The sequence below is a fragment of the Gopherus flavomarginatus genome, chromosome 4 (assembly GCF_025201925.1).
Source record: "Gopherus flavomarginatus isolate rGopFla2 chromosome 4, rGopFla2.mat.asm, whole genome shotgun sequence".
Classification (NCBI taxonomy): domain Eukaryota; kingdom Metazoa; phylum Chordata; order Testudines; family Testudinidae; genus Gopherus; species Gopherus flavomarginatus.
The window spans coordinates 82,037,178-82,051,052 of record NC_066620.1 but is presented as its reverse complement, the minus strand read 5'-3'; the positions used below and the strand labels follow the sequence as shown (position 1 = coordinate 82,051,052).

General features: G+C 41.5%; 1 long non-coding RNA gene across 1 annotated transcript in view; it reads right to left on the bottom strand.

The window, feature by feature from the left end:
- The window catches only part of LOC127050031 (uncharacterized), a 109,483-nt gene that overhangs the window by 44,363 nt on the left and 51,245 nt on the right, over positions 1–13,875 (bottom strand). The gene's annotated exons all lie outside the window — the stretch shown is intronic.

Genomic DNA, 13,875 nt, shown 5'->3' with positions numbered 1-13,875 from the left:
GAGGGCAATGCTTTAGAGATTGTGTCACAGGAGCCAATGGGTGGAAAGTCTTTTTCTGTTCCCACTTTGCACACCTGCAGAGGGCCACCTACTCTCCAGTCCTTTTGGGACTGTTTGGTGACAAGGACCAGAACCCACAGTAAGGGTTTCAATTCTGTGTCTCATCTACAATTAACTTGTTTTAATATAGTTGCACATTTGGACCCAATCTTCCTACATGTCGTCAGGCAAAACTCCCCTTGCAATCAAGGAGAGTTTTGCCTGAGGAAGAGCAGCAGGATCATGCCCATTCTATACTAATATGCTATATTTTAAATGGCCTGGATACATTCCAGTGTACTTTGTGCATTTAATAGTATAAAGAATTACAGCATTCCTGCAGAATTGCATCTTTACCATAATACTAGCACCTAGGTACCATGATGATGCATGCTGGAAATAATGCCTGGATAGATTAGGTGGATGGAATCCTGAATGCTAGGATTTAACCCATGTATTAGCAGGACCATGTAAATTGTTTCTCTCTGTATCTGGAATAATTTCCAGTTGAACCAAGAATGCAGGTGAAAGCACAGTTAAAAACAGACATTTCAGCTGGATCAGAATCAAGTTCCCTATTCCTCAAAGTAGTGCCAGAATTCCCACTGCCTTCCATGAAGTGGGAGGGGACCTGGAGTTTGCCATGCATGACAGTTTGGAAGGTGCCTGACCACTGTATCGCAAGGCTGAATATTTAGAAGGGTGCAGCAACAAGATTAAAGGAAATGAATTCAGCAGTTCAAAAAGGGGGTATTTTTATGAACAATTAAATGCATGTATTAATACTTAGTGCTGCTTTGAGTGCAGGGGACTGGACTAAAGACCTCTTGAGGTCCCTTCCAGTCCTACGAGTCTATGATAACTGGAAGCTGATCTAAACTCTTCAACAGCCATCCCAAATGAAACTCTTGTGAGTGTGCTGTACTTGGATTCCCACCCGCCCACCCCATTTACTAGCAAAAAATGTAATGAGAAACCAAAAATTCACTGGAATGGAATGTAATTGCAACAATAATACAGTGTACACAGTGAATCTATATAAATCCTGTTCAAACCACCATTCAGATCCTGGCTTGCCAAACACAGAGGAAAGAAAACATGCCCCCAACGGGCATGGCCAGATCCTTCAATTAAAGTGTGCTTGTGAGTCAATTTCCTGTATTTGGCACAAAGATGTGGAAGGACTCCCCCATAGCCTCCAGACCTTTACTGAGCAATGGCATGCATTCAAATCCTCCTCCCACCAAGAGTATCACTCTATAGGAGGACAAACAAACCCAGCAGACAAGTGTCCACACCATGATATCTACCAGGTGGCACCCTTGTTAGTCCTTAAGAGGAGTAGCTAAGGATTGAAGGAAGAGGGAACCTAAACTACCCTCAACTTAGAGTTGGTCTCTCGAGAATAGGGTTGAAGCAAGTTAGCTGGGTGCATGGTGAGGCTTCTACTACCTTAGTGCTCACTGAAACTCTTCTGTGGACAGAGCACTTCGGTCTCCAGGGCTATGAAACTGGTGCCTGTCATAAGCCCTGAAGTAACTGAAAAAGAAAACCCATAGCCTTTCCCACTCCAAAATGCTTACTGAAACAGTCTAGATCTTTTCTTTAAAAAGCTACAGCGTTCATAAAGCCTCAAAAAGCTCAATATTCTCTAAAGTTAAAAAATAGCTAGCACTCTTCTTTTAACACATCTTTAGATTGAGGTCTTTATTTTTCTATAACTCCTGAATTTCAAAAGTTTCTAAATGGAGAAGAACCTCATGCCAACAGGAGAGGAAGCAGAGAAGAAGAGCTCCAGCAACTGGAAAGCTCGCCACGTACAACACAAAACAAACAAACACTTTGCTCTCCCAAAGAGAGAACCTTGTCCACTCCACTGTACAGGGGTAAGCAGACAGCGGAGAAACGGAAGAGGAAGCTGGATGTCTCAGACTCTCAATCCCTGATGTTCTAAGGAGCAGTGGAATGTGTTGATAGCACTTTACTTCTTTGATACAGTGGCTGAAAAGGAAGGGGATTCTGAAACCTCTTCAAAAAGAGCTCACTTTGGCTCAGCTGCCCTCGCCTCAAAAATCTGTCTCCTTTGCACAGGAGAGAGTAGAGGCAGGCAGTTCTTGAGAAGTGGTCAGCCTTAGATTCAAGAGTTTCCAGGAATAAGCAAAGAATAGGACACATGGAACCCAAGCTTAAAAGAACAAAGGATGTACAAACTGACATATTTACCTAGCGAACGCAGTTTTTAGCAGGAAAAGAAATTAGATGCACTTGGGAACCAAGACAGGGTTCAGAATATTCCCATCCTTAATACATCAGTGATACTGATTCTGAGGCCTGGGAAAAACTCAACCCTGAACTCCTGAAATTGGACACTATGGGTAAAATCCTGTCCCTACTGAAATCAAAAGTTAAATTCTCATGGACTTCAGTGAGGCCAGAATTTTACCAGACATTTTATACACACCCACCCACATTATATGAAATATACACATATTCTAGATCACATGGAATCGCTGTTGCACATGAAGAAAAAAAAAGTGGAAGGCAGTGTAAGCACATTGTGAGTGTTGGGAAGACATGCTGTGGTGGTGTTCATTTTGGCCAATGCAAGATGTGACTACCAAGGTAGCTTGGGGAGAGTTGGACATTGGTATTGTCCTGAAATTCCCAGAGGAAGGGATTGACCAGCACATTGTTTGAGCATCTCATTTCAGGACTGGTACAGATGTGCAAGTAAAGCAAGCTACAATTCGAATAAACCTAGACTCAGTGCCACTGATTTTCTCCTCCAACAGGAAGCCACAAATAGAATATGGAGATGGATTATAGGATCCCTACATGCAAAAAACCAGGAAGACAGGCAATTGAGGCAATGCAAATCCTGCTATCAGACACTCCTCGCTTCCCACACTGGATATAGAATCGTAGAAATGTAGGGCAGGGAGGGACCTGGAGCAGAGGCCTTGGAACATTTTTATAGTGGGGGTGCTAAGAGCCATTGAACAAAATTGCAAACTCTGTATATGCTGGAAAGCACTTCAAACCAGGGTGCGCTGCCACACCCCAACACCCCTAGCTCCAGCCCCCCTGATCTGGAGAGGTCATCAAGTCCAGCCCCCTGTGCTGAGGCAGGACCAAGTAAACCTAGAACATCCCTGACAGGTGTTTGTCCAATCTGTTCTTAAAAACCTCCAGTGACAGGAATTCCACAACCTCTCTTGGAAGTCTATTTCAGAACTTAACTCCCCTTACAGTTAAGAAAGCTTTTCCTAATACACCTCTATCCCGATATAACGCTGTCCTCGGGAGCCAAAAAATCTTACCACGTTATAGATGAAACCGTGTTCTATCGAACTTGCTTTGATCCACCGGAGTGCGCAGTCCCCCCAAGCCCTCCGGAGCGCTGATTTACCATGTTATAACTGAATTCATGTTATATCGGGTCCCGTTATATCAAGGTAGATGTGTATCTAACCTAAATCTCCCTTGCTGCAGATTGAGCCCATTACTTCTTGTCCTACTGATCTCTGTACTCTTTATAACAGCCCTTAATATATTTGAAGACTTATCACGTCCCTCGTCAGTCTGCTTTTCTCAAGATTTAACAAGACCAGTTTTTGTAACCTTTAATCATAGGTCAGGTTTTCTAAACCTTATTATTTTTGTCACTCTCGTCTTGACTCCCTCCAATTTGTCTACATCTTTCCTCAAATGAATCCTATATAAAAAGCGAATCCTAAAAGCAGCTAAACCATAGGGATGATCACTTGCCAATTTCATATCATACTGTCACACGCACTTCAGAAAGAGTTTGTACCTCTTAAACAGGCATATGAAAAGGCAGGAGTGGAAACCTACTACTCCTAGCAAAATTCTGCATTTGTCAAGAAAAATCTTTATCTTCAAGGACACAAATCCAACTAATGCTTTGCTGGGGAAAAAAAAAAAATCTTTCAAGCCAACCAGCCCAACGCTTCTGAATTCGCAGAAGGAAGAGGAAGATAGCTAATATGTGTACATTTTAATTGCCGTCCCACTTAAGGGAATCTGGATCCAAAATGTGTTTTATTTGCCATGTTCCTTATCCTCATTTAACTGTGGATTGACTTACAGTCTATCCTGCACTGAAGTGCCTTCTTATCTCCTTTTTAATTGCTTATAGCTATATTAAGATGACAGTGCACACAGTAAAGACCATTAGGAGAACTTTCCTAGGCCTTGAGACAAAAGTAAAGTAAAGATTTTAGTTTACTATATGACCAAGTGTACTGAAACAAGCTAAATGTCTCCTTTTGGGGAATGAAACTTTATTAAGTTAGCTAATTAATTATGGTTTATAAAATAGGGGTTTGACCTGTGTATAACTGTTGTAGCTCATTTACTGTCCCAGTCTTTATCTCAGTCTTATTTTATTTTACATAAAACTCAAAAAAGTATTTGTTAGGGGGGAAAAAAGTTTACTCATCCATTGGATTTTGGAACCATTTAGTCTCTGGTAGCCATTTTGGTTACACACTAGAACCTCGGAGTTACGAACAGCTCAGGAATGGAGGTTGTTCATAACTCTGAAATGTTTGTAACTCTGAACAAATTGTTATGGTGGTTCTTTCAAAAGTTTACAAGTGAACACTGACAGCTTTGAAACATTACTATGACAAAGAAAAATGCTGCTTTTAAAGTTAACCATCTTAATTTAAATTAAACAAGCTCAGGAACAGTTGCCTTACTTTGTCAAATCTTTTTTTTTTTAGTAGTTTACATTTAACACAGTACTGTACTATTTTTTTTTGGTCTCTGCTGCTGTCTGATTGGACACTTCCAGTTCCACATGAAGGTGTGGTTGACTGGTCAGTTTTTAACTCTGGTGTTCATAACCCTGAGGTTCTACTGTAAGTACTACTGTCTGTTAATGTGCACCAATACCATCACAGAATCAAAGTAAACGTAAAACTTCCCCCATGCCAATCGCTCATTGGGATAACATAGTTAAGGCACATCCGTTTCTTAGCCAACGATACACAAGAGAGTGTTATGGCCAGCATCATATCCAACCACTTTTGCCTGCCCTAACCCCGTGGATCAGGTACCCATTTTTCAGCTGAGTAAACTGGAGGCAGCCTTTCAATGTGAGATCAAGCAAGACTCAAACCCACAACCTTCAGGTACCAATCAGTTTAACCAGGGCTATATTTCCAACTACCAACTCCCCTGAAGCCAAACAGTTATGCCTTTGTAGACATTTGTTCTGAGATGCTGTGCAGTCTCACAGAAGGGGACTGCTTGCCAGTAGACCTACGTTCCATTTCCAGTTCTCTCACTGACTCACTGGTTTACTTGGAAGAAGATACAACCTCTCTGCTCTTCAGTTTCCTTAAAGTTCACTACATTTTTGCTGTGTTATTGTTAGCTACTAAACACAAACATTCAAAACACTGCAGACACAATCTAGTCAGTTTTGATTTTGCACAAATGGAAGAAATTAGTAAAGTACCTGTTGGCACTTAACCAAGTCAATAATGGAGGTAGATTAAGCAATACACACACCTGGAGTCAGAAGTATAAGATATTCTTTCTTTAGTAATTAGACAGCAATTATGAAGTTAACAGCAACTCCAGAAAGGATACATATTTCACAATATAATTGTATTCTTAGTCTGTCAGAAACAGCCACACCAAAACAAGATACAGCTCTGAAACTGAATTGTCACCTCCCCTGGAGGCACAATTGCTCAAAATAACCTTGGGAGGGTGGGAGCTTTTACTCTGTCATAATTAAATGAGTACTTATTAGCAGAGTGTAGTTGAAGCTGGTACTTTAACCTGACTAGCTAGCTTACAGACATTTAGAATGAAAGCCAAGATGAGGGGAGGAGTTTTGGTATTGGATTACCGAAAGCAGAGTTTTGGAAAACCAGAGGCAGTTCAGAGCCAGGTTTCAGTGTATCCAAGCCAACAAAGTTAGGAGCTAGATGGTCTGGATTAAAAGGTTCTGATTTTGTCATCTCTATAATGGTCAAACCAGGGTGATTTAGGTCCCAATTCGGTTTTATCCAAACCACCAAAGTATGATGGAGGAAGGAAGGAAGGGGGAAATATAAAAGGGCCCAATTTGGACCCTTCTCTAAATTTAAGATAAACCAAATTCAAACGTGACATGAGCAGGCATAACCCCTCCTGAAGTTAATGTGAGACTGCTTATGCTAAGGCTGACTTTGGCCCAAAATATATATATATATATATATAAAATTTTAATCTCTTGCCTAGTCTGAGAGAGAAAATCTGCCTTGTTCCATGTATACAACATACACCAGTGCTAAACTAATCGGGTGTTTATTTCCATTGATTACAAGTGGTAATAAGGACTAAGGAGAATACCAATAGATTTTAAAGTCAGATATAACTTATCACCTGATCTGATCTGCGTAAAACAGGCCATAAAATTTCACTCTGACTCCTGCAGAAAGCCCGTTATTAAGCTCCATTTCAATCTCTTTTTCATGGCTCCTCTTGGCCTTCATTTCCTTTGAGAAGTGAAACCTGTTGTGGTTCACTTTGATAAAGGTAGAGTAAGTTGTTCAGTGTTTTCAGGCAATAAGGTAATTTTGTTATCTCTTTGCCACATCCCTAGCAATGCTGAAAAGGTGGCATTGTGGTTTGATGGCTAAGATATTAGATCACCTCTTAGTAGAATGATGTATTATCTATTTATTTATATAGATAATTAATTCTCATAATTGTCCCGTGGAAATTGAAAAATGAAGTATTATTCTCATTTTCCAGATTGGAAAAATAAGATATGGTATGGTTTAGGGAGCTGTCCAAGGCTATAGAGTGAGTCAATGAAAAAAGCGTCTATACCACCAAAGCCGAAGATTTACACATCTTAAGCAGTGCTCTCATCAGAAGGTCCAATGCCTATTGAAAGATCAATTGGCAGAGGCCTGGCCACAAATTTAGAGAAGACAAGGCCTCCCCTCTGGCCCACCAGAGTGAGCAGCTGAGAAACATGTAGTGGGCTCTGAGGGGGAGAGAAAGAGTAAAAAGGCAGTAGAGAAGTATCATGACCCTACTCTTCTTTGCTGTAGCTCTATCCTCCCCCATCTTCCTTTTCCTCTTCCTTTATCCTTTCTGCTTCTATATCCTCAGCCCTCCTCTACCATTTCACATCTCTTGTCAGTTTTCCACACACCCCAAATAATTTTAAAAATTCTTTTGCACAAGAAAATTAACTAAAGTATCTGTATATGTCTCTAGTTCTGGAGTCTACAACTCAAGAAGGATGTTGATAAACTGGAGAGAGTTCAGAGAAGAGCCACGAGAATGATTAAAGGATTAGAAAACAATGTCTTATAATGCTAGGCTCAGGGAGGTCAATCTAGTAATTTTAACAAAGAGAAGGCTGAGGGGTGACTTGATTACAGTGTTTAAGTACCTACATGTGGAACCCATATGTGATAATGGGCTCTTCAGTCTAGAAGAAAAAGGTATAACATGGTGCAGTAACTGGAAGTTGAAGCTAGATACATTCAAACTGGAAATAAAACACATTTTAAATAGTGATGGCAAATAATGATTGGAACCATTTACGAGGGCTTGTGGTGGAGTTTCCATCACTGAATCTTTAAATCAAGATTGCATATTTTTCTAGAAGATCTTCTTAGGAATTTGGGGCAGAGGGAAAGTTCTATGGCCTGTCTTGTACAGGAGGTCAGACTAGATGATCACAATGATCCCTTTTGGCCTTGGAATCTATGAACCAATATACATACGTTTTGTGTGTGCGCGAGCACAGGCATATGTTATCTACGCAGGCACACACATCTATAAAATCCCCAAGAAGCATGCAAAATAGGTAAATAAAATGGCTACGGCATCTTATTGCTATAATTCTTATTCTCCCTTTCTGCTAAGCTCCTGCTGTCTGACTTCCTTTGGTATGTTTTATCTGTGCTTAGATTATAACATCTTTGGGGCAGAGACTGCTTCTTTCATACGTTCCAGTGATTTGTCTATCAGATTGTAGGCACTCAAGTCACTCTAAGAGGAGCATACTACATTATTGTGTTCTCTGATAAGCTTCTGGCAGTGAGAATCTTTAAAAGCAGAGATCTAAAGGGATAGACGTGTAGTCTTCAAATTCCGCCATCTCAATGAATTTTGCATTCTCCTCTGTCTTCTTTATCCATTCCCTTCAAGTGAACCACTGTGCTGAAGACACAGGCAGAAGGTGGGTACAAGACAAAATTTCTGAGGGATTAAATGGCATAGAGCAGTACAGTTAGAAGGCATATCGTAAATGGCTTTCCCATGGGTGCTGAGGGTGATCTAGCCATGTTCTCCGAGCTGTCTACAGCTGAGATTTGACAGTGACCTCAGGGAAAACTCCAACAAATTAAGAGGACATGTGAAAATTGCCTAGTTCCTTTTCTCCAGCCTCAGTCCATCACATTCTTTACCTCATCAGTAGCATCTATTAGCCTTGGCCCAAATCAGTCGCTTCCCTACTCCCACCCTGTATTCTTAGTCTCGTGCAGGCCTTTGGCCTGAGCAGAGGGACCATATTTCGAAAATGAACACCCTAAATACACTTCCTCTCTCACATTCCTATTCTTTAATACACTTCTACCCCGATATAACGTGACCTGATATAACACAAATTCAGATATAACGCGGTAAAGCAGCACTCCAGGGGGCGGGGCCACGCACTCCGGCGGATCAAAGCAAGTTCGACATAACGTGGTTTCACCTATAATGCGGTAAGATTTTTTGGCTCCCAAGGACAGCGTTATATTGGGGTAGAGATGTACATCTATTCTATTTATTTACTGGGCCAGAAAGATAGTGAGAATGACTCTATAGCCTGGGCACTTACCTGGTGGGGAGACATCCAAGTTCCAATTCCTGCTCTAATTAATATTTAATTATTAATACACAGAGGAACTGCTCCAGTAGGAGAGATCGAGAGAGACCTATTCCAGTATATCCTTTAGCAAGGTACTCACTTGCAATGTGGGAGAGCCAAGTTCAAATGAGACATAGTGGGGACTTGGCTCCAATAGACCACATCCTGGGTGAGTGCTTTATCTCTGGGGCACAAGAGTGGCATCCCCATCTCCTCTGGAGATTTTCTGAATGGGGTTGCCAAATGTCCTTTGCTTTTCATAGAAAAGCAGTTAAAAATGCCCAGAATTGGAATTAAATATTTTGTTTAGGGTTGAACAAAACATTTGGTTTGACCTGAAATTATTTTTTTTCCAGTTTTTTGTTTTGCTAAAAACCATTTTGCATTTCAGGTCTATCTGATATCATCTCCTCTTCCCTCCCATGCCCATCCCCGCCCCAGCTGACCAGCAAACCAAATGATTATTCATACAACTCTGCTCATCATGGATACCTTCCGAACAATAATAATTTGCTGCCCTTTCCTGGGGTTTATAACATTTAAATACATGGAAGATGGCATTCTTCTTGTCATATCTTGCTGCAGTTTCTAAATGGCAGGGTGCCAGAGGTGGCTGCTGGATTTTTTTTTTTCCTTTAGCTAAAATAGATGACAGGTTTTTGGATGTGCCTACCATGTCTGTAGAAGCCAATCATAATGCAGAAAGGAGAGAGCAAATTGGCCCAAAGCAACAAAGAATGAGATGTGGGCCAAATTCATTCCTGAAGTAACTCATCAGAGTTGTAACAAGGAAGAATTTGCCCCACTATGTGGATAAGGCTTCCATCATCAATAGCTTTGACAATATTAGCTCCCTCAACAGAAATATCAAATCTATCTCCAGAGCCTGTGCACACAGCTGACTGCATTAGAAACTGAGAGCAGATTTCCAAACTGTCGGAAGTGGACTGCGTGGAGGGTTTTTTGTTTTGTTTTCTCTCTTTCTTTTTTTTTTTTTAAATCAAAGTACTTCTTGAATAAATGTTCTGTTATTTTAGGGAACTTGAGTATATTCTGTTAAAAGAGGAGAGAGTTCTCTAGTTACACTGAAACAATCTGGTTTAGAACAAGCACTTATCAGCTGTGAGATTCATTTCCCCTGCAACAGCGTGTCTGAGTCAAGCAGGAGAAATGACAACTTATTTCCAGTGAAGGGTGAAAATGTGACTTCTTCAGATGCTTCCATGCTGCACATAAAAATTTATGCAGCCTCAACATCACACCTGCATTTGCCTCAAAAGAGGAACTGATATGGATCCAAAAGGGCAGTTTGTAGTAGCCCTTTGCACCACACCCTTTGCTATTTTAAAAATGTGTTAAAGTGAAGAGCATAGTAGGTAGAACAGATAACCCACCTCTTTGAAGGGGTATGGCATGCACAGCAACCACCTCAGATGGAGAGTCAGAAAAACGGCACCAAGGAAATGAGAGAGAAGGGTATCTGCCAAACAAAGACTCCAGACGGATCCAAACAACCCAGAACATGGGTGGGGAGGAGGGCTCAGAATGTGAATCCAGATCTCAGTTTAGCAACCGATCTGTCCCTTCCTCTGTAAAGGGCCATGCCAAAACCACAGACCCAAACACACCAAAAGTTGGGGAAGTTTATTATTAGTTATTTGTATTTGAAATCTGGATCTGAATTGTGCAGCTGGAGCCTACTATAAAAAAATGCAAACAATAGAGAGACAAGGTGGATGAGGTAATATCTTTTATTGGACCAACTTCTGTTGATGAGAGAGAAGCTTTCCTGAAGAAGAGCTCTGTGTAGCTTGAAAGCTTGTCTCTCTCACCAACAGAGGGTGGTCCAGTAAAAATATTACCTCACCTACCTTGTCTCTCTAATATCCTGGGACCAGCATGGCTACAACAACCCTGCATTAATGCACACACTGCAATTTCAGAAGGTCAAGCCAGTTGTGGGCACTCCCTGGAGAACATTTCCCAAGGTGCCAAGTAACCAGGCTGGCAGTTTATAAAAGACTTACTGCTCTCAGCTGCCTCATGCCAAATCAAATGAGGCTGTACTATGTACTCTCACATGCCCACATCCCAGTACTGAGAAATGAGCAAGTGACCCCATTTACCTCTCACCATGAAGAAACACAGAAGCAAGTGATGTGTTGTCACCATCCATTTAGAAATACAAGCCTCATCCAGGATGAATGGTGAAACTGGTCTGTTAACTATTATCAAAAAGCAACTTGCTATTTGCTTGTGGTAGTTTCCACAGTTATCAGTATAAATATTATAGCAGTACCAATCGACCTCCACAAAGACTGTGCAGAACACCTAGCCATACGGGGCCCCATACATTTAATAAGACAGGCTCTCCCTGGAAGAGCTTATAGATTAAGACAAGATTTGGGGATGGGGGAGGAGGAAATACTATTAATCCCATTTGACAGATGGGGAATTTAGGCACAGGGAGGTTAAGGTACTGCCCAAGGTCAGATAGGAATTCTGTTGCAAACCTGTGAATGGAACCCCATTCTCACATCCTAAATCACATCCTAACCACAAGACCACCCTTCCTGTACTAGATGCCACAAAAATGCCAAAGAAGGTACAGTCCCTGCCCCAAAGAGCTTATCACCTAAAAACCAACAAGAGCTTGACATCTAAAAATATGAGAGGAAAAACATCTAATTCCAACCACATGATGACAGTTTCCTGCCATCCTCTTGGTCAATGTGGTATGTGTATCTGTGAAGAGAAGATTGTATGATACATCTGATGTGTAGTTGCCCATTGTGACTATGCCTCGCTGTTTTCTCTGCCATACCACAGCTAAATTGAGGCCTGAGGTGGCCCAGCTGGCCTATCACCACCACTCAGCTGCATCATATTCTTTTCTTCATTGACAGCACAGACAGTGCTGCAGCACCCATTGCTCTTTTAGTGAGACCCCAACTTCTTTGGGCCTGTCTTCTGTCTCTTAGAACAACAGAATCAGAACTGCAGGGCGCAAGGGACCACAGGAAGTCATCTAGCCCATCCCCCACACTGTTTAGGTATACCTAGACCATCCCTGACAGGTATTTGTCTAATCTGTTCTTAAAAACCACCTATGACAAGGATTCTATAACCTTCCTAGGTAACCTGTTCCAGTGCTTAAATATCCTTATAGGTAATACGTTTTTCCTAATATCTAACCTGAATCTCCTTTGCCACAAACTTACCAGATTACTTCTTGGCCTACCCTTGGTGGACACAGAGAACAACTGATCATCTTATAACAACCTTTTACATAGTTGAAGACTGGAAATTACATCTAAGAAGGGGACATAGCAGCTTTCCAATCAAGCTAGTGTGCAAAAACTAGAGGTATAGCCCTCACAGCACAAGCAGCAGGATGGGCTAGCCACCTGAGTACAATCACATCTGAAATTCTAGGTACATACTCCGGTGGCCATTCTCTCACTCACACCGCTGCGCTGCTGCTACACTGCTAGTTTTAGTGCATTAGCTCAATCAGAGCTAGTACTGGTAAGTCTACCCAAGCTGGCAATTACGCCTCCAGCTCCACTGTGGACATACCCTTGGGTCTTCTCTTCTCTAGAATAATGCCCAGTTCTTTCAACCTTTCCTCATAGATCCTGTTTTCTAAATCTCTGCTCATTTTTGTTGCTCTCTGTGCTCTCTGCAATTTGCTCACATCTTTCCTAAAGTGTGGCACCCAGAATTGGATATAGTACTTCAGCTGAGGCCTCACCAGTGGCAAGCAGAGCAGAACAATTGCCTCTGGTGTCTTACATTTGACATTCTTGTCAGCTCATCCCAGAATGGCATTCCGGCTGCATCACATAGTTGACTCATATTCAGTTTGTGATTCACCATGGCCCCCAGATGTATTTCAGCAGTTGCAGGAATAAGGGGGGAAGTACAAGGTGAAAAAGACTGAAAAAATCTCACAAAAATTATAAAAAGGATCATTTTTAATATGCAGGGGAGGGAGGACAGAGAATAATTAAAATACAATTGCTTTTTTTTTTTTTAAAGTTCAGTATTTTATCCAAAATATTTTTGTCAGAAAAATAATTTAAAAACACAGTAAAACCTATAATTGCTTGATTAGCTGTGTCCTTCTTATTGTTTGAGAGAGGCACTGGGTTGGGAACAAAGCTGAAACCACCCAAATGCTGTCTGAGCAACTCTCAGACTTGCTGGCTGAGGATAGTGGTGGTGGACAACAGGAGGGAAAAGCATTGTGGGATGGAGCTGAGAGGACTGTCTGCACCAGTACAGCTACAACACCCAGTTGTGGAGAAGCATCTCAAGTCTTGCCCAGAGCTGATGCAGTCCCTGAATGGGGTTTTCAAAAGCACTCAGCACTGACATAAAACTGATCCCACAGAAGTCAGTAATAAGACTTCTTTTGATTTCAACAATCACAGAACCAGGCCAATGCTGAGTGCTTTTGAAAAATCCCACCCACCGTGGTTAATGAGAACACATGGGAACATTCAAGCTCCTTTTGTGTGTGGACGCAAACATCCAGCTTCCTTGTTGCAATGAGCCTTGTGCAGGTATTGACAGCTGTGCAAAGTGAGGGCAAGGTGCGTGTAAATGGTTACCTTCTGATTTTATAGTGTTTTACACGCACTTTACTCTGGTGTTTATGACCACATAAGGTGTAGCGCAAAAGAGAATTCGGCCCAATTTTTTTTAATAAGAATTCCAGGTGCTTTGATGGGTACTGCCAGCACCCGCATTCTCTAGTATAGACAGGATTACAGAGTGCTAAAATGTGTCCCATAGCCACATATGTTTAATATGCAGGTGCAGCCTATGTGTCCCATCATGCACTGCTCTATCTTGACAAGAGTGATCTTTCACATTGGTGTAATGATTCAACAAGATCATGCATTCAGATTAGTACCCAGTGGAGAAGTCTG